The sequence below is a fragment of the Sciurus carolinensis genome, chromosome 7, assembly GCF_902686445.1.
Source record: "Sciurus carolinensis chromosome 7, mSciCar1.2, whole genome shotgun sequence".
In the NCBI taxonomy this organism is placed as follows: domain Eukaryota; kingdom Metazoa; phylum Chordata; class Mammalia; order Rodentia; family Sciuridae; genus Sciurus; species Sciurus carolinensis.
Window position 1 is genome coordinate 115085892 of NC_062219.1, and position 18300 is coordinate 115104191.

At 52.0% G+C, this 18300-nt stretch overlaps 1 protein-coding gene and 1 non-coding gene across 2 annotated transcripts in view; both read left to right on the forward strand.

Moving 5' to 3' along the window:
* Nucleotides 1-18300, forward strand: part of Lrfn2 (leucine rich repeat and fibronectin type III domain containing 2) — a 166450-nt gene that overhangs the window by 90207 nt on the left and 57943 nt on the right. The gene's annotated exons all lie outside the window — the stretch shown is intronic.
* Nucleotides 13328-13400, forward strand: Trnav-uac (transfer RNA valine (anticodon UAC)). Its single transcript has one exon. It is a non-coding gene; the product is annotated as a tRNA-Val (tRNA).

Here is an 18300-nt window from a genome sequence, read left to right on the forward strand (position 1 = left end):
ATACAAGTTCAGACCCCTGAGTCACATGCCACCAAACTCCTTACTCTTGGGCAAACTGGATAACTACCCAGCTACTCAGTTGCCCCAAGTGAATTGGAGACAGTAGCAGTATCTCCCTTCCAGAGCTGCTGGCAGGACTCGGTGAGTTACCACAGATGAAGTGCTTAGCATGCCACCATTGTTGGGTCTGACCTGGTGCTGGGGGTGTCTGCAATCACCCACCTTAACACTTTGGAACTGAGTTGCCAACCCCCCTCTCCTGGCATGGGGCACATTGGCCTCTCAGGCCTGGGCACTGATCTCCTGCTACCCAGTCTCACCAGGGAGCCTCCAGCACCAACACTGGGGCACTGGCTGGAAGTGAAGAGTCCTCTCCCCTGAAGTCTGCAAGCACATTACACTACCCAGGCCTCAGTTTCTGGAAAGTGCTTTCTATCTCTGGCAAGAAATAAGCAACTGAAAAGCAAATTGATTTGGATCCTCAGGGGAGGACTTGTCTGCCTCCATGAGAGTCAGACCCAGGGACTCTCTGCCTTCCCAGTCCAAGCCGTCCCAAGGCCTTCTTTCCAGAACAGCCTGGACACTTGTCAGGGTCTATTAGCAACTGGTGACAATCTCCAATTAGATGGCACTTGCAATTAACATATAAGTTCTCTGCAAAGATTCTCTGTGGACATTTACCCCAGGGTTTTTTTTGGCTTTTAAAAATCTCCCCTGCAGATATATAGGTGATGCTATTTTAGGTTCTATCTTACTTACTATGAATTTCAGAGTAATTAGGTTTTGCAGCTAAGTACCAGGTCAGCAGTCTGATATTCCTTTAAGTCACAAATAACTACTATTAGGGCCTATGCCCCACCAGGCACCACATGAGATATATGCTATTGATAATTCCTAACATAACTCTGCAGTGTAGACTATCTTATCTCATTTCCAGAGGGAACAATGTGAAAACTAGAGAAGGCCAGGAATTCATTCATGGTCACACAACAAGCAGGCCAAGGAGTCAGGATTCAAATCTAAAGTGTGGTCCCTGAGGTATGGGACAACCCATGATAGTGGTTAAGAGCCTGAATTCCCGACTGGACAAGTGGGAACCAAATCTCCATATCACCAGTATTTTGATAAACGAACTTGCCTTTTCAGTCTCTGTTTCCTCATCTGCAAACCAGGGATAATACTACTAACCTGGTGTTATGGGAAAACGCTAAGTGAGTTAATGCATGCAACGCCCATAGAACACAACCTGGTATACAGCAAGCACTAAATCAGTGTTTACTTCATCTTTCCTGCTAAGCCACGAAGTTGCCATATCAAGATCAAGTAGTCCTTGCTACATTGAAACTTTCCTAGAATTTTCCTTTAAAAAGAGAAAAAACAATTCTGCCAAACTATTTCCCAAGCAGAATTCCACTCAGCTCAGATTCTCAGTGCGGGCAGGGCCTTGCCCAGTAGGGCGGAGAAGGAATGTGGCCTGGGCTCCAACCTCCACAGAATGGGACCTGGCACCTCTGCAACCTCCCCTAGAGGCCAGGTCCTCCCGATGGGCCCTGGGTGGAGACAGAGAGCCAGCAGTCCCCGCTCCCAAGCGGGTCCTGTCCCTGAGTTGGATTCCTGCTACAGGTCCCAGCTCCCTCCCCTCAATATTGAGGACCTTGCTTTGACTGCTTTTAGCAGTACAGACTCAGGGTTATGCCCCTCCCACCCCATGCAGAGAGCGGCAAGACCAGGTGGCCAGAGCAGGAAGGACGCTCCTGGGGTTCTGGAAGTGAGAGCTAAAGGAACCTTAGAAAGTCACTTCCTACACTCCCCATTTCACATGAGGCCCGGGGTTGGGGTGACACGCAGGTCAGAGCTGGGGCCAGAACCCACCACGTGTCCTGTCTCGGAGGCCCAGGCCCTGCAGCCACTACAGGTACAGCGCAGCGGTGTGAAGCCTGACACCCTTCCCAGGGCCATGCCGTGGCCACTACCGTCCCCTTGAGGCTCTATGGCACAAAAGCAGAGGGGCGCACCTTATATCCATCGTGGCACATTCAGTCCTAAGAGCTTCATGTCCCTTAGTACTGAAGGTCAGACCCATCGGCATCTCCCTCCACCGTGAGGGAGCTGAGGCCCGGAGGAGCAGATGCTGCCCCACTGGCAAATGGGCACCTGGTCTGAGTTGGCTGAAATTCCAGAGCCCACCTTTCAACTACCAGGGGTCTCTGTGGACTCCTTGGAGTCTAGGATTGCTACACTTCCAGTTCCTGGAAGCCCGAGAGAGGGTACTGGACTCAGTTCAGTTTAACTCTGTTAGTGTGTCGTCACCACTGATTATGTGATCAGCTATAGCGCCAAATTCAGTGATTGGTTCCTATTAAATATATCAATATCTATGAATAGATGGAACATGGCCTCTGGCACACTGCCGGTAAGCGTGTGGGCACACATATCCACACTCACTCTCATACATACACACATGCACATGTTAGGAAGGTTCCAGAACATGGTTGAGCAGGAAGCATAATCAATTGAGAACGCCAGAGCCCCTCCCTGCTCAAGTCCTAGTTCACTGCTGACCTGCTTAGCGGGCTTACTCACCTGCTCTGTGGGGGGTGATGCTGTGACCACATCCTGTTCACTTCCGACTTTCCAACATATGAATGGATTATCTCCTCCCTTCTGCTTTCTAGCTGTGTGACCATGGGCAAGTTATTCAACCTCTCTGTCACTCAGTTTCCTCCGCCTGTAAAAATAAGGATACTAATTGTACCTACTCTTAGGGCTGCTGCAAGAATTAAATGAGTGGGTATGTATAAAGAAGTTAGCACTTGGCATAGTACGCACTAAACGTATTAACCATGGAGATGGTGTTGATGGCGACAAATAGCTATTATCACTTTGTGTATGCCCATAATAGCATTAAACCTCCTAAAGTTATCCTGGGGACCAAGTTAAGTAACATAATAGCACAAAGTGTGAGCTCAGATTCCTGGCTTGGGGACAGGAAAAGGAGGCGTGTACCGGGCACCAGGACACCCTGCCACTCCATTGGGAGGCAGAGGATGGTGGCAGGGCTGGGCCAACAGAGCAGCAGAAAGGGCTGACAGCCCTGTCCCAGCTCATCTCTGTGGCTTCCCACTCTGACGCTGCCACTTGGCTCCTGTGACCCCAACTGTCTCTGATGATCAAGTGGAGGAGGGGAAGCTGCAGACAGGTTTACACATTCACGGTTTGCTGCCCGTGTCCCACCCATGTGGCATTGTCTGATAAATTAAACATCTCTCCTTCCTAGGCTTGGGAGAGAGCGCTGGGGGCCTAAGGAAGGGTGGGAGATTCACTGCCATAGCTGCTAAAGAAGCTTTGCAGGGAGCTCTAGGAGCAGAAGGTTCTGGGAGCTGAGAGTGTGGGACTGCAGCAAGACTCTTTATCCTGGAAGATCTCGGATTCTGCCCAAAGCTGGTGGCTCAGCCAAGGCCTAGGAGTTGTTTCTGAGGGAGGTGGAAGTTAACTCTGCAGACCCTGGGATGGGAAGACTGGTGGGTGCTGGGGAAATATATACTCCATGCCATCCCCCAAGCCTTATGTGACCCCCAGTGCCAACCCCTCCCAGCCTATGACCACAGCTCCACTAAAATAAAAACCTGACTTACAACAATTCAGTTCCACCTTCCACCCGCTATGTGACCTTGTGAGAAACGCCTAACTTCTCTGGGCTTCAGTTTTCTTATGGGGAGACAGACCACGGAGATTACCTTGTTGAAGGCAGGCAGCCACATCACATGGTCAGTTGAGACTGCCATCACCTCTAAGAGCCAGGAGATTCTGCCTGGTCAGCCTCGGAGGAGGTCCCTTGACCTAGGAAATGAACCCAAAAAAAGACATCCTGAGAGCAATAGGGAGACATTCAATTAGAAAACTTTTCCACCCACCTGATCATCAGACCCCCACCCCGCAGCTCCACAAAAGCCTTTGGAAAAAATACCTCCAATACTGACACAGGTCCCATTTTCAGAGATTCTGATGTAACTCATCTGCTAGAAGCCAGGCATTGGAATTCTGTACAAGCTCCCAGTAAGTCTAACGTGCAGCCAGGGTGGAGGATCGCTGACCTACATAATCTATTCCCCAATAATCAAGAGTTGTAGGTGATTTTAATTAATGAAGAAGATAGGAAAAGATTCCGGGGAACCAGACGTCTAGGCCATTTTGCATTAGGTCTGAGAAGTCCTTTGGGGCCCAGCCCAGGCAGGCAGGAAGGAGGATGCAGCTTCTGCCTTGTATCCTGATGATCGTGGGCAGGAAGCAGGACTTAACACCAGGCTGGCTACATCCGGGTCTGTTCTGGGCTGTGGGCTGGTCGCTGTCATCAGGAAAACCACACCACAGTGGGAAAACAGCGAAGTACAAATTCCAATGGAATTGAGGGGAACGGGAAATCAGATGTAGACTGTCTGGAAAGGCAAAAGGGGTGCTTCCAGAGGCCGGAGGCTTCAGCGGGGGCTTTGAAGGATGTATACAAGTTTTCCAGGCAGAAAGCAGGCAAGGAGAAGCAAACGCTTGATCACACCTGCCTAGGGCCGCTCCTAGCACTTAACAGGGCTTTGCCTGTACCAGCGTGGGTGGCGGGTGCGGGTACTGTACACATGCGCGCAGCCAAGCGCGCCCTTGAACTGCGGAGACACGGATTCAGATGGGATTTCTAGATGGTTCCATACAAAGGGAATTCAAGGAGACGTGTGTTGTCAAAGAAGGCTACTTAGAGGAGATGCATCTGGAAGAATGTAGAGGCAGACTGAAGCAAGTGACATCCCAGGGCGCTGCAGCACGTGTGGGAAGGGGAAAGGCCTGCATATTTGCTGACCCAGCCCCTGGCAAGTCCTGTCCCCACGTGGGCGAGTCAGGGAGGGGCCAGTCTAACTGCAGAATAGAGAGGCGGCCTGGGCAGAGTAGTGGAGGGTCTCCAAAGCCACACTTGTCCGGTCACGGTGGCACACGCCCATAATCCCAGTGACTCTGGGGCCTGAAGCAGGAAGATCGCAAGCTCAAGGTCAGCCTGGGCGATTTGGGAAGACCCTGTCTCAAAATTAAAAATAATAACAATAATAGTAATAAGGGCTCAGTGGTGAAGTCTGAGTTCAAACCCCAGTAAGAAGGCATGGGGTGGGGAGGCCATGTTGAACCTGCGGGACTAATCCAAACTTTCCGGGTGGAAGAAACATTTTAATTTTTAATATAGCCTGGATTGTATTTATTCTTATATCAATGCAATCATAAAATATAGTTTTTCTCCTTTCTTTCTTTCTTTCTTTCTTTCTTTCTTTCTTTCTTTCTTTCTTTCTTTCTTTCTTTCTTTTTTTTTTTTTATGGCGGAAGAAGCCAGGAAGGCAGGTGTCTAGGGACCAGGAAAGTCACAGTGTCACCCCAGGGCAAAACCCTTGGCTGGGATTCCACATCCCTGGTTGCTCTTCCACAGCCCAGCTTTAATTAGCTGTGTGTCCCTGGGCAAATCACCAACGCCCTTTGAAGCTCAGCTTGGCCTTCAGTAACCTGAGAGTAACAGATCTATTGCACTGGGCCACTTGCAGTACTTAAATGTGGTGCGCTGGAACTGTGCAGCAAGGGAGTGGCCCATAAGGGTGAGGCATCAGCGAAAGGAAGACTGAGACTGCTTTAAAAGCAGCTGTGAGGAGAGACTCCCTCTCAGTGCAGGGGGAAGGAATCCGCCGGCCGTGTTCAGCCCTTCATCCCCTCAGTTTGTCTTCCCGTTGGAACAAGAGCAGTTTCCGGTCTGATGGAACTTTCCGTGGGCACAGCTCGTAGAAGCTCACCTTCTGTGAGCACCCCTTCTGTGCACTCTACTTGTATCCTCATTATCGCCAGTCCCTGAGGCCGGCCCCCTGACGTGCCTGTTCTCAAGCCTTGCTGCCTACCCAAGGCTCCGCACCAAGGCGGGGCCAGCAAGTGGGTGGAGCTGGAGTATGGGTGGAGCCACGCTGTGGGCGGGGCCAGCATGTGGGCACAGCCCAACCTGTGCTCTTGTGGTGCGGAGCCTAGGCAATTCCTCAAAATCCTTCCTTTACCACATTCCCTCTGTTGTCCTCGCACCCTTATTTATTCCCTGTGTTTTAGTCAGCTCTTTTGCTGCTGTGACTAAAAGACCCGACCAGCACAATTACAGAGGAGCAAGAGTTTATTTGAAGGCTCACAGTTTCAAAGATCTTGGTCCATAGAAGGTTGGCTCCATTCCTCAGGGCAGGGGGTGAGGTTGAACATCATGATGGGAGAAGGTGGCAGAGGGAAGCAGCTTATATCACTGTGCTCAGGAAGCAGAGAGAGACTCCACTCTCCACATATAAAATATATACCCCATAGCCACGCCCCAATTCCCACCTCCTCCAGCCACTCCTACCACTTCAATTAATCCCATCAGAGATTAATTCACTGATTGGGTTAAGACTCTTACAACCCAGTCATTTCTCCTCTGAACCTTCCTGCACTGTCTCACATGTGAACTTTTGGGGGACACCTCACACCCAAACTATATCACCCTGTGACACTAGGGGTCCGACTGCCATATCTGAGTAGACCAGCTACATCAGCTGGCCCCAAGTTGCCCCATAGCCAGTCCCACCCTGCAGCTGGCTTGCAAAGGAGGGAGGACAGGTCCCCAGCAGCCCAGCTGTCTCTGGAGGCTCCTTCTGCCTGGGTGGGGTACATTGTGGCTGTCCATTGGTGAAGCCTGTGGCAGTGAGTGTGGTCTGGCGTCCGTTCAGGATGCATCTTCCTGCCTGAGACACTGAGGTCCTGGAGTTCGCACCTTCTCACAGACCCAGGAGATCACCAGGACGTCTAGCACCATTCTCTTTTTTGAAGAAACAGAAACCAGGGCCAAGAAAATGTGGAATGGTTGAACTGTGGGTCCTAAATGGGAAGCCCACCCAGAATCTTGGGATGTGACCTTACCTGGAACAAGGATTTCATGATGGAATCATCCCCGATTAAGGTGGGCCCTAGATCCAATGATGTTGTCCTTACAAGAAACACAACAGAAACAGAGGACAGGGGCGTTGGAGGAGGAAGGAGACCCAGAGAGGCCCTGGGGAGATGGCTGTGTGGACAGAGACAGAGATTGGAGCCATGTGGTTTCAAGTCAAGGAACACTAAGGATTTCAAGGAGCTGGAAGAAGCAAGGAAGGACTCTTCCCTAGAACCTTCAGAGGGAGTGCGACCCTGCTGACACCTTGATGTCAGACCTCTGAACTCTCGGACTTGGGGAGAATAACTTTCTACTGTTTAAGCCCCCGGCCTGTGGCGATTTGTTCAGACAACCCTAGGAAGCAACCACAGAAGGCTCAGGGCTTACTGGGAGGTGCCAGGTTCCCTCTTGAGTCAGTGGTTTCCGCCACTACACCTGTCGGATGCTTTGGCCTACCTGAAAGTCCCTTGTCTAAAGTTAACAGCAGTGATAAGACATCTTTACTGGGTGCCTGCCGTGAGTCGGGAACACTGGGTGAGCGAGGGGGGTGGGTGTGAGAGGTGGCGTGCAATAGTAAAGGGATGTCTGGTCCATATGGCCACCCTCAAGCTGTATATCCCTGGGCAGGTGACGTCACCACTTTGTGGCTCAGTTTTCCCATAGCTTTGGGGGCTGCTGTGGGGATGGCATGGATTAGGATGAGGATGCTCTGGCACCATGCCTGGTGCCCTGTCCACACTGGCTGTTCCCATTTCCCCCCAGCCCGGGGAGGACAAAGAGGACAGGTGGGCCATGTCGCTTTCCCCTCTCGTGGGCCTAAGATGGTTGGAGTTGAAACCAGGTCTTCCTGATTTGAAGCACAGGTGCTTTCTAGTCTGACACGCGAGGTCTTGTTCCAGGAGCTTCCTGGAGACGGGACACGGGCTGAAAGCAGGCACGATGTTACCTGAGCTACATCACAGGACATGGGGCCCAGGCGTGGCAGCTGGGGCTGCTTGTCAGTTCATAACCACCACTCCTGGCCACCACCCTGCAGAGAGCTGGACCCTGGAGCCTGGCTGGGGCTCAGAAGGTCACCCTTTTTGGAGGGAAAGAGGTAGAGGGATCCCCCACCCCCGAGGCCTGGGCTGGGAAGATGAGATGAGCCGGACTTGGTCCTGGTGAACCAGGAGTGTGCTGGCTGTATGTCCTCTGGGGGCACAGGGAGGACCTCTGTCCCAGCACCTCACCTAGGGAGACCCGTTTGCATAACAGCCAGAGCCAGGTGCTGAAGGAGCTGCTGGCTGTGCAGCCCAGAGTGAATGAAGCTGAGTGGCGGCTGGGAAAGGCAGGGCGGGTTCCAAGCCCAGGAGGATCCCATGCATGGAAAGCTTGAGCATGGAAATGAGGTTTGGGAACGACAGGGTTCAGACTGTCAGCCTGCCAAGGTGCCTCAGGGTGGGGGTGGCAGCCTCAGGCAGGGAAGAGGCGAGGGGAAACAAATGATATCAACGTGTCAAACAAGGCTCAGAGTCGTGACACATCCAGCTCCCGGGAGCATCCCCTCGGAAGGAAGCACAGGTGCAGAACACCAGCATCGGGGGAGGGAGCGTCTCCACCTCTCTCCGAGGGTAGATTGGGAACTGCCTGGTGACAGGCAGAGGAGGTACTCAGCAGACTGTCTCCAAAGGTCATTTGCCAGGACCCAAGGGAATCCAGGCTGAAAATGGCCATGTGGCCCCCTGATCCCTAACCCTCCCTCTTCTGTTCTGTGCCTGCTGTGGCCAACAGCGCAGGGGCTCCAGATGCAGACTCAGCCAGCAGAGAAGTGAAAAGTTCAGGCAAACAGTGGTTTGTTCTTGCGTTGCCAGAATAACTCTCCAGATTCCTGCAAAGCCCTGTTTGCCGTGGCCCTGAGCTGATGGAATCGACCAGTTGTTTTGACCTAGAGACATCCATCCAGCCCTGGGGAGGAGGCCGAACTGAAGAAGCCAGAGAGGCTAGAGGGAGGGCAGAGGGGAGGGGAGCAGGCGGAGAGGTGGGCAAGCTGTCCGCAGCAGCCTGGTTCTCTTTGTCTTTTGTGGCACACACGTACACACACACAAACACACACACCGGAATCTGTGGTGTAGCCACACACTCACATGGGGGAGGGGCATCTGTCTGTAATAGGGAAATAGGTGTTTGGGTTCCCTGTGACATTGCACATGCTACCCATGATGATATCTTTCCAGTGAACACATCCAGGGACGGTCTGCTCATTACTTCTCCAGGAGCCTGGACCCCATCTTCTGACAGGTTGCATTCTGGGAAATGTCATTTTGATATTGATCCCTACACTTGCCTCCCTAGTCCCTCCTGCCCAGCTTCAGTTCTGGTGCTGCTGAGTGCAGTCCTGCCCCTTCCTGAACCTCCTTCAGATCCCTAGTGCCATGCCTGCAGATATAGGTGGCACAAACTTGAGGTTCCCCAGCCCCTCAGCTGCTTCTGGCTTTTCAGTCATTGGCCTGCAAACCCCTCACTCGCCAGGCTCAGTCTTGCTGCTCCAATTTGATAATGTCCTTCTTGGGCTTGGACTGGGCATCCCAGCTGTGACCTGCTGCCCCTGGTCCTTGACATACCCTGTGGGGTGAGGGCTGGCTCAGGCAGCCCTGTTGCTTCTCCTGACATTGCAGGATCTGTGGTATAGCCACCTGCACCCCCACATCCTGTTCCTTGTCTCTCATGTCGGGGAGGTGGGCACAGGCCTGGCCATTCATGTGCAGGGGGGATCATGACAGCAGCAGCAGGTAGCAAGGGGCACTGTGCCCTGAGGCTGGGACATTTGGGTGAGGGAATCACCAGAGGTGGACACAGCCAGCTGTTTGGCCCTCCAGATCTACCCCTGCCTCACCCCCAGGGATTCCTCTGCAGCAGGCCAGAAGCAGCCTGTTAACTGGTCCATTAAATGAAGCTCACTGGGCCCTTCCACTGTGGTTCCTTTGGCCTGGGGAGGTGGCAGAGGAGGGAGCATCGCCTTTTTGTTGTTGCATCTCCCACCATGACTGCCCCTTCCAAGCCCACAGGCCTCATCCCAGGCCGACTGGGCCAGAAGGGCTCTGCAGGCAGGATGGGGAGATACTTCACAGGCGGGAAGCTGAGCCCTAGACATGCCTCCGATGACAAGGGGACATGGTCACCCAATGTGTCAGAAGAAGAACCTGCCAGGGAGAATTCAAAAGGAAGGGGCCAGTTCTAGAGTTATTGGTCTCTCCCCCTGTCCAGAGGCAGGAGGACACTGTGGCTAGCAGGGACCTGGCTACAGATAGGTGACCATTTTCCAATGTCAACTAAAGAGATGTGTGAAAGACGTGTTTACAGAGGTTGGACAGAGTCGGGGATCCGACAGGGGCTGGCAGCTCTGGGCACTTCCAGGCAGTAGGTATGGCTGTTGGGGCACAAGGAGGGAGCAGGGGTGCCCTAGAGAGTCATGTCCAGGGAGGAAGGCTCTGGAGAGAGAGAGAGAGAGAGAGAGAGAGAGAGAGAGAGAGAGAGAGAGAGAGAGAGAGAGCCATAAGGACATAAGGAGCAGCCAGTGCAAGAACTGAGATGGAGAAGGTATGTCCACAGGGCCACCCAAGAAATTCCTCACTCCACCACCCTCCAGTCTCCTTTGGGTGCCTCCCAGTGACCAAAGCTGAGAGAAAGCCAGAGGGCAGGGGAGACGGTAGGGGCCAGCCCTGGGGGGCAGAAGGCTTGGGGAGGTGTGGGCTCATGGTGCTCACACCCCAAAGCTCACAGTGCCTTGGTTTCCTGTGGCTGCTGTGACAAATTACTGCAATCAGGTGGCTTAAAACCACAGCAATGTCAACTCTCTCGCTCTGAGGACCAGAAGCCCAGATCAAGGTGCTGGTGTCTCACTCCTCCAAGGCTCCAGGGATGGATCCTCACATGTGTCCCTGGCTCCTGTAGCTCCAGGTATCCCTGGTCTTGGGGCTGTGGGGCTCCAGTCTCTGCTTACGTCACAAGGAGCTTAGCTTTTCATCAGAGTGACGCAGTGCTGAGATAAGCAACTGGCAGGAAGGGAGAGGTTGAATCTGACTCAGGAGTTTAGGGGGTTCATTCCGTCCGCTTGGCTGCATGGCTCTGGCTCTGTGGTGGCGCAGGACATTGAGGCAGGAGCACAGGGCTAAAGAGGCCTGATCGCCTCGTGGTGTCTGGGAAGTGAAAAAGGAGAGGAAGAGACAAGAGTCCCAATGTCCCCTCCAGGGCCCACCCCAGTGACCAGTTTCCTCCCACCAGGTCCCACCTCCTGAAGATCCCTTCACCTCCCAGAGTGCCCCAGGTATCCCCTCTCTGTCTCCCCTGCCCCCTGTGCATCTCCTCTAAGGTTCTTGCCGCTGTACTTGGGGCCCGACTGGCTCATCCCAGAGACTCTCCTCACCCAACTCAACTACATCTACAAAGAGGCTTTTTCCAAATGAGGTCCCATTCCAGGTTCTAGGGACGAGGATGTGGGCATATCTTTGGGGGGCAACCCACTGCAGTGTTTATCTCAGGTGAGATAGAGACTGTCCCTCCTCATGTCCCCTACACGTCTCCTCATTGCACTGGAAGATTGGCCAGGGGTGTAGACATTGTTCCCATTTTACAGATGGAGCCAGAAAGGAGAGGAGGAGTCCTGTCCGAGGGGCAGGGAGCAGAGGGGAAATGGGGACGTGAATCTGTTGGGTCCCCTGGGTCCCTCCCCTTGTGCCGTGGGCCAGGACCAGCCCCCGTGTGCTACTTCGCTGCCCCTTCACCACCAGTCAGCTCGTTTCCACGGGGTGTTTCCTCCTCTCTGCGTCTCGGGCACCACCTCTGGTCTCCTCTCACTCCTGACGGGTCTTTGCATTACCTGCTTTTCTGTGGATATTCCGTTCATTTTTCTTAGGGAACAGGTATTTGCAAACCCCACAAACCCACAGCCCCAAACAAAGCTCCACCAGGAGCACATCTGCGCTGGTTCCCACCCACAGAAACACCCCCTGCCCCGAGGCGCCTCTCCGTGTCCTGCTGGGGGCTTCGCTCTCCTTCCAGCGGACTCAGCGCACCCTCTCCCCAGGCTTCCTTTCTTAACCCATGACTGCCTGGGGCCTGCAGAGGGTACAGAGAGTAGGGCGTTGACACCGGCCTTGCTGTGTGTTCAGTGAAGCAAAGGACTTCTGAACACCTGCTCGGGGGCTGGAGCCCGTGCCGGATGCGGGTCTTGGTGATGGCCAAGGTGGGCCCAGCATTCGGTGGCACCTGGCGAGGCATCGCTGACCTGCAGAGCCTGGGGAGGAGCGGAAGGGCAGCGGGCCGAGGGCCTGCTCGCCTACCGACCTCTGATGCTGCGCCGGGAATCCAGCTGCTGGACTGGGCAGAGGCCAGGTTCAGAGAGTTCACTGAGTCCCCACTGCTGGCCACGGGGCTGCTACTCACACACATTCACAGAATTAACAACAGAAGAGGTTTTAGAAGACACAGAAGCCTCCCATCTTTGATCAGGAGGGCCCATTTGTGCCCTGATGAGGGTCAAGAGCAGGCTTAGGGTTAGATGGGGGGCAGGTTTGCAAGGCAGTCAGCCCCTCCCCTTGTCTCATTCCAGAGAACCATCCATAAGGAGCCCTGTAGATCCTATGTCCCCTGCCATATGGTGACGTGTCGCGCTGGCTTTTGGCAGGGACACAGTGTGTTCGAGCCCCTCAGTTGAGAGTTTTCTGAAGCCAGCATTTGGGGCTCTCTCTGAAGATGGGAGCTGATCGTCCCTGTCCAATTTGGAGGCACAGGCTGTCTACCCGCTTCAGGTCAGGGGCTGCCCGTGGCAGGGACTAGGCCTCTTCCGTCATGGTGGGAGGTGCCCCTCCTTGCTCTGGAGGTTGCACAATCCAGACAGACACATGTGGGATGGTTCTCCTGCCGTGTGGCAAGTGTAGGGACAGAGAGCTGAGCCGGGGGTTGGTGGAAACGAACTTGGAATGGGAACAAGAGATAAATCAGAGACAGCATCCTGCGGGGGGAAGCTCGAGTTAGCGCAGAAGGACTTTGAGGAGTTGGCCAGACAACAGGGGGGTCACCATTTCAGGTGGAGGCAGAGACACGTGCAAAGGCACTTGGGTAGGAAATGATGTGGTGCGTGCAGGAAGCCCAGAGTGGAAGGAGCAGCCTGACTCAAGACACGGGGTGGCCAAAGGTGGGGAGTGCCCTGGAAAGTCAGCAGGAGGGTGGCCATGGACGTAGCACCAGGCCAAACACCATACTACACACGTGGGAAGCCACTGATCGTTTTGAGCCGGGAAGTAATGTAGCCAGGGTAGCATAGCTGTTAGGTCCCTTCTCCACAGTGTGGGACACAGATACTAAGTAGTAAGAGTGGGAACAAGGGCTGGGGATATAGCTCAGTTGGTAGAGTGCTTGCCTTACAAGCACAAGGCCCTGGGTTCAATCCCCAGCACCACCAAAAAAAAAAAAAAAAAAAAAAGAGTGGGAACAGAAGCTATTGCAGTGGTCCTGGAAAGAGGGAGAGTCTCCAAGGTAGAATTCTGGCTGAAGATGTAGAGAGGCATCTGTCTATATCCTAATTGCAGGTGAGTCGTAGATACAATACTATTGCTACTTAGGACAAGGTATGACTTTGAGAGACAGAAGATCCAAATTGACAAATAGAAATTTATTTTCATCTTGTGTGAAAGCCCAGTTAGAAAGTTCAGGGTTTTCTATTCCATGGCCATATTGGGCATGTCCTCCTTTCCCAAACTTACCTCATGGTTCAACATGGCCACTGTGACTCCATCCATCATATTCACATTTGAGCCAACAAAAAGTAGAAGGGAAAACAACCCAACCCTTCTTTTCAGTACACTTCCTAGAAGTTGTCCAGACCTCCACCACTTATCCTATTGACCAGAACTTAATCATGTGGTCACCTTTTCAGAAGTTATATGCACAGTCATATATGCATACTAGTCACAATTATCGGCACAAAGGAAGCATGCAGTGGACATTGGAGGGAATTGGTTGCGATGAGTTGATGGTGGCATGTGTATTGTGACTGGACCACCTGGCTCTTTGGGAACTTGGACACCTCCTCTGAGCCTTTGGTGCCCTCATCTGTAAGCAGAGATGCAGGCTTGTCCTGAGGAATCAATGAGCAAATGGACTGTGTGCTGTGTAAACCCTAAGAGCTGTCACTTCTGAGCTGGTTGTGCTCAGCATGGCCCCTTTGATGACCAGGATTGCTTTGCAAGGACAACATGAGACGCACAGACCTAGAATGCCTAGGAGTCCGCAGACACGCTCGCAGAGCAGGAGTGAAGGAGGAAGGTTGCTGCAGACTTCTCCCTAGCCCAGGCGGGGTTAGGGAAAGGAGGCTGGGAAGCAGGTACTGAGGGGACCTGCAGGCTGTCTCATCACAGAGTCCCCGTGCCTCTTAGGGAGGAATCTCCAACCAGAACCAAGAGAACGTCCCTGGCTGGGCATGGTGGCACACACCTATACTCCCAGTGTCTCGGGAGGCTGAGGCAGGAGGTTAAGAGTTCAAAGCCAGCCTCAGTATGAGGCCCTAAGCAATTCAGCGAGACGCTGTTTCTAAATAAAATATTGAAAATAACTGGGGTTGGGGCTCAGTGGTTAAGCACCCCTGGGTTCAATCCCTGGTACCAGAGAGAGAGAGAGAGAGAGAGAAAGGAAGAGAGAGAGAGAGAGAATGTCCCTGGGATCCTGCAAGATGGGTCGTCTCTAGCTTCCTCTCTAATCCACACACTCCTGGTGGCCATGTTCCTGGGCTCTTGATCACTCTGCATCTGCCAAAGCTTCTGTCCTTGGACCCAACCAGGGTTGAGAACTGAAACCCAGAGCAATCGTTCCCGGACTCATTGTTTAGGTTCTGTTTTTCTCTTTATTGGCAAACGAAGTCATTTCTTGGTTTTAGATAAGGCTCCCTCACCTCCGTAGAGTAATTATTGCTCTCTCGGTAAATGGAAAGGTTTTAATTTCACCAGGGTAAGTGCAAATTGCACATTTTGCATTCCCCTCGCCTCAGTCGATACTGTAACAGAATTAAGAGGTCCCAGCAAGGTTTGTGATCTTACCTAAGCTAATAAAAAATGAGCCTACATAACTGCAAACAGGACCTTGGCTAATGCTTTTGTATAGATAGCGGGGGACCACATTTTTCTGTCCTGTATCAAATCTTCTCGAGTTTGTTCAGGTGGTGACTAATAGAGTTCGTGTTTCTCGGAGGAGGGCCCGATCTATCACTGCTGCTGTAGATGAAGATTCTGTGCGGTCTTCTTTCCTGTCACCCAGATGACCTAAAACTTCCACCTCCACCTTGGATCCTGCCTTCTCCACCCTCTCCTCTGCATTTTTCCCGTTGGCAGTTACCATCTTCAAAAATGCTGTTCACTTGGTGTCTCCAACTGATTCTCTGATCCCCCAACTAGAAGAGAGGCCCTGTCTTTGGCTAGGATTTGTCCATTTCTCTTTTGTCTACTTTGTTCTCTCCTGCATCTGGAGGGCCTAGAACCATGCCTGGCATGGGATGGAAGCTCAAGAAGTGATTTGCTACAGGAAGAAATGAAGTTACCTGGTACAGGGCAGGACATGCACCGGGTTATCATTGAACTATCATTTTTTGGATCTAAATTTCCGTGTTTCCAGAGGTTGGCAGATAGCACTTGTTTCCTGAATCCCTGGCTGGTTGGGTCGATGAATGTGCAAATCAAATGTTACATGATAGTGATGCAAAATAACGCGGGTCCTTCATTCAGTAGCCTACCTTCTCTCCTAGCTCTTCCGCAGCCCCAGCTGGCCAGCAGGAAAGGCAGCATGGAAAACAAGCATATATTCTCTGCCCTTATCTCCCCAGCACACAGCCAATTTCTAAAATAGCATTTAATGGCTATTGCATAAAGATGTCACTGCCTGAGTGCTATCCCTAAGCAGCCGGGAGATTGTGAAGCCCCTCAGATGATCCATCCCAGGGGCCACAGTGGGGGCTTCCTGGGCCAGATCACCTACTTCATTTGTCACCCAGCTCCCTGGATCGGGCATTCTGCTAAATACCTTCTCTCCCTTCTAGGCCTTTCCTATGGTAATGCTCTTGCTGCACAAGCCAGACAATTAGAGGTAATTGGGATAATCGGCATTTATTATGGCAATTTGCATTTCTACAGCAGGCAGCACAGAACTTACTCCCCGGTTTGGGAATGCGCTTTTTGGATCTGGGCCGCTTCCAGCTCTTCAAATGCACATTTCCGAGCCCACAGGATTTGCCCCTCCTGTGCTCAGGGGAGGTCCTTAGGACCAGAGGAGGTGTGAGTCTCACCAACCAATCAGAGGGAGTATCAGGGCCTGGGTCCTGGGCTCCTCTCTTCCTTACCACCTTGCCTGGATCCAGGGAGGAGACTGTCCCCTGGAAGGAGTCCTGGGTCTGTGGCCAGACCCTGGTGACTGATTTTTCGCTACATTGAACAGATGTTTGACTTAATTGACAGAATTGTTTCACTGTCTCCACTGAGGAACTCAAAGCTCAGGCCTGCTGTTGGTGAGAGCCTCAGCAAGGGAGCCCCTCTGAAAAGACACAGTTTTGGATCTTGTGGCTGCTCCTGTTTCCTGCCTCCTTCTCCAGTGTGGACAGCTTCATGGGCACCCATTTGTTTCTCTCCTGGATGAGGGAGATTTGCCCAGTGGTTATAAAGATTGGTTCTGGGCTGCAACTTGCTAGGTTTGAAAAATCTCTTCTCGGGCTGGGGAGATAGCTCAGTTGGTAGAGTGCTTGCCTCGCAAGCACAAGGCCCTGGGCTCAATCCCCAACACCGCAAAAAAAAAAAAAAAAAAAAAAAGAAAAATCTCTTCTCTACCAGTTGTTAGCAGGGTGACCAAGAAAAAGTGACTTAACCTCTTTGTGCTCTTTGGTAAGGAGGAGATAATAATCATGCCTGATACACTGAACTGGCTTAAGAATCACGCGAGGCAATGCACGTGAGGTCCCTAACGGGATGCAGGAGACAAAGGTCCTCCCTCTGGGTATTCAGCAAGTCTTCATGTTGCACTTTCACCTGCCTGTGTCCCAAAAGAAGCAGAGAGAAGAGCTTTGGCAGGTTGGAGAAGGGTGCAATTAACTTGGTTTTGGAGAACATGGCAGGTTTTTCAAGATGAAATGGGTGATATTTGTTCTGCATCCTGAAAGACTGATAGAGTTAGGGCTTGAGAGACAAGGTGGAGACCATCAGGCTGCAAAATATCTCCATTTACTATAAAAAGACAATATTTACAATTTGACTGCAATTGACTAGGAAGTTATATGTCACACACAGCAGAAAGACTGCTTAGTTGCCATTGGTCCCTGGTGTTCTCGGAAAGCATGCTTGGAATCAACTAAAACATCAACTCGTGGCATCTCTTCATCCAGTGTATTAGTTAGGATAAAGGTGGAGCTGCTATAACAAAGAGTCCCCAGAGAGAGTGGCTTAAATAAGATGGGAGCGTTATTTCACTCCACAGAGCAGCTTGGCTGGTTCAGGCTGGTGGGCAGCTGTGCTCCACAAAGTGAGTCAGGCCCAGGTTCCTTCTATCCTACGGTTCAACTATCCCCTTAGGTATTGAGCTCATCTGCATATATGGAGCTGAGTCACTGCCACATTTGCCATCCAACTCATGGGAACTGGAAAGAGAAACAGAGCATAAGACTTTCTTTTAAAGTGAGGGATGCGGAAATTGTACCTATCACTTCTGTTTCCCTTTGGAGAACATGGGTCACACTGGCATACCTATCCTACTGGAGGATGGGAAATAAGGTCTCTTATTTGGATGGCCCCATGGGCCCAACCAAACCCTGGGGAAAGGATGGGGGGTCTGTTAGCATAAAGAAGAGAGGGGCAGAGCATTTCTGCTCTATCTCAGTCTTGGGAGAACAGAGAACACTGAGATGTGCTTTGCACTGCTTGGGAACACAACTTACTGTGTGACCATGACTTAGAACCCAAGGTGAAGATTGCAGAGGGCAGTTCTGCACTGAGCATCAAAAGGAACATGTTTCTGTTTCCTGAGACGTGCGGCTTTTAGCTCTTCCTAAGTACTTGTCCCACAAGAATGTCCAGTGCCTAGCTGTCACTGCTGCCTCATACACAAGGGTCATCACCCCATGCACGTAGGAAGGACACCAATGGGCAATGAGACCTCATCCTCATGAGTTGTCCAATTCCTGAACTCACCTGAATTGATTCATCTGTTCCTCAGATTCATCCTGGGATAAGGCTGGGCAGGTTTTCTCCACGTCATAGAAGAGACGCAATCTCAGTGAAGTGAAGTGATGTGCTAGTCAAAATAAGTCAAGTTTTGCTTTGGCAACAAGCAGT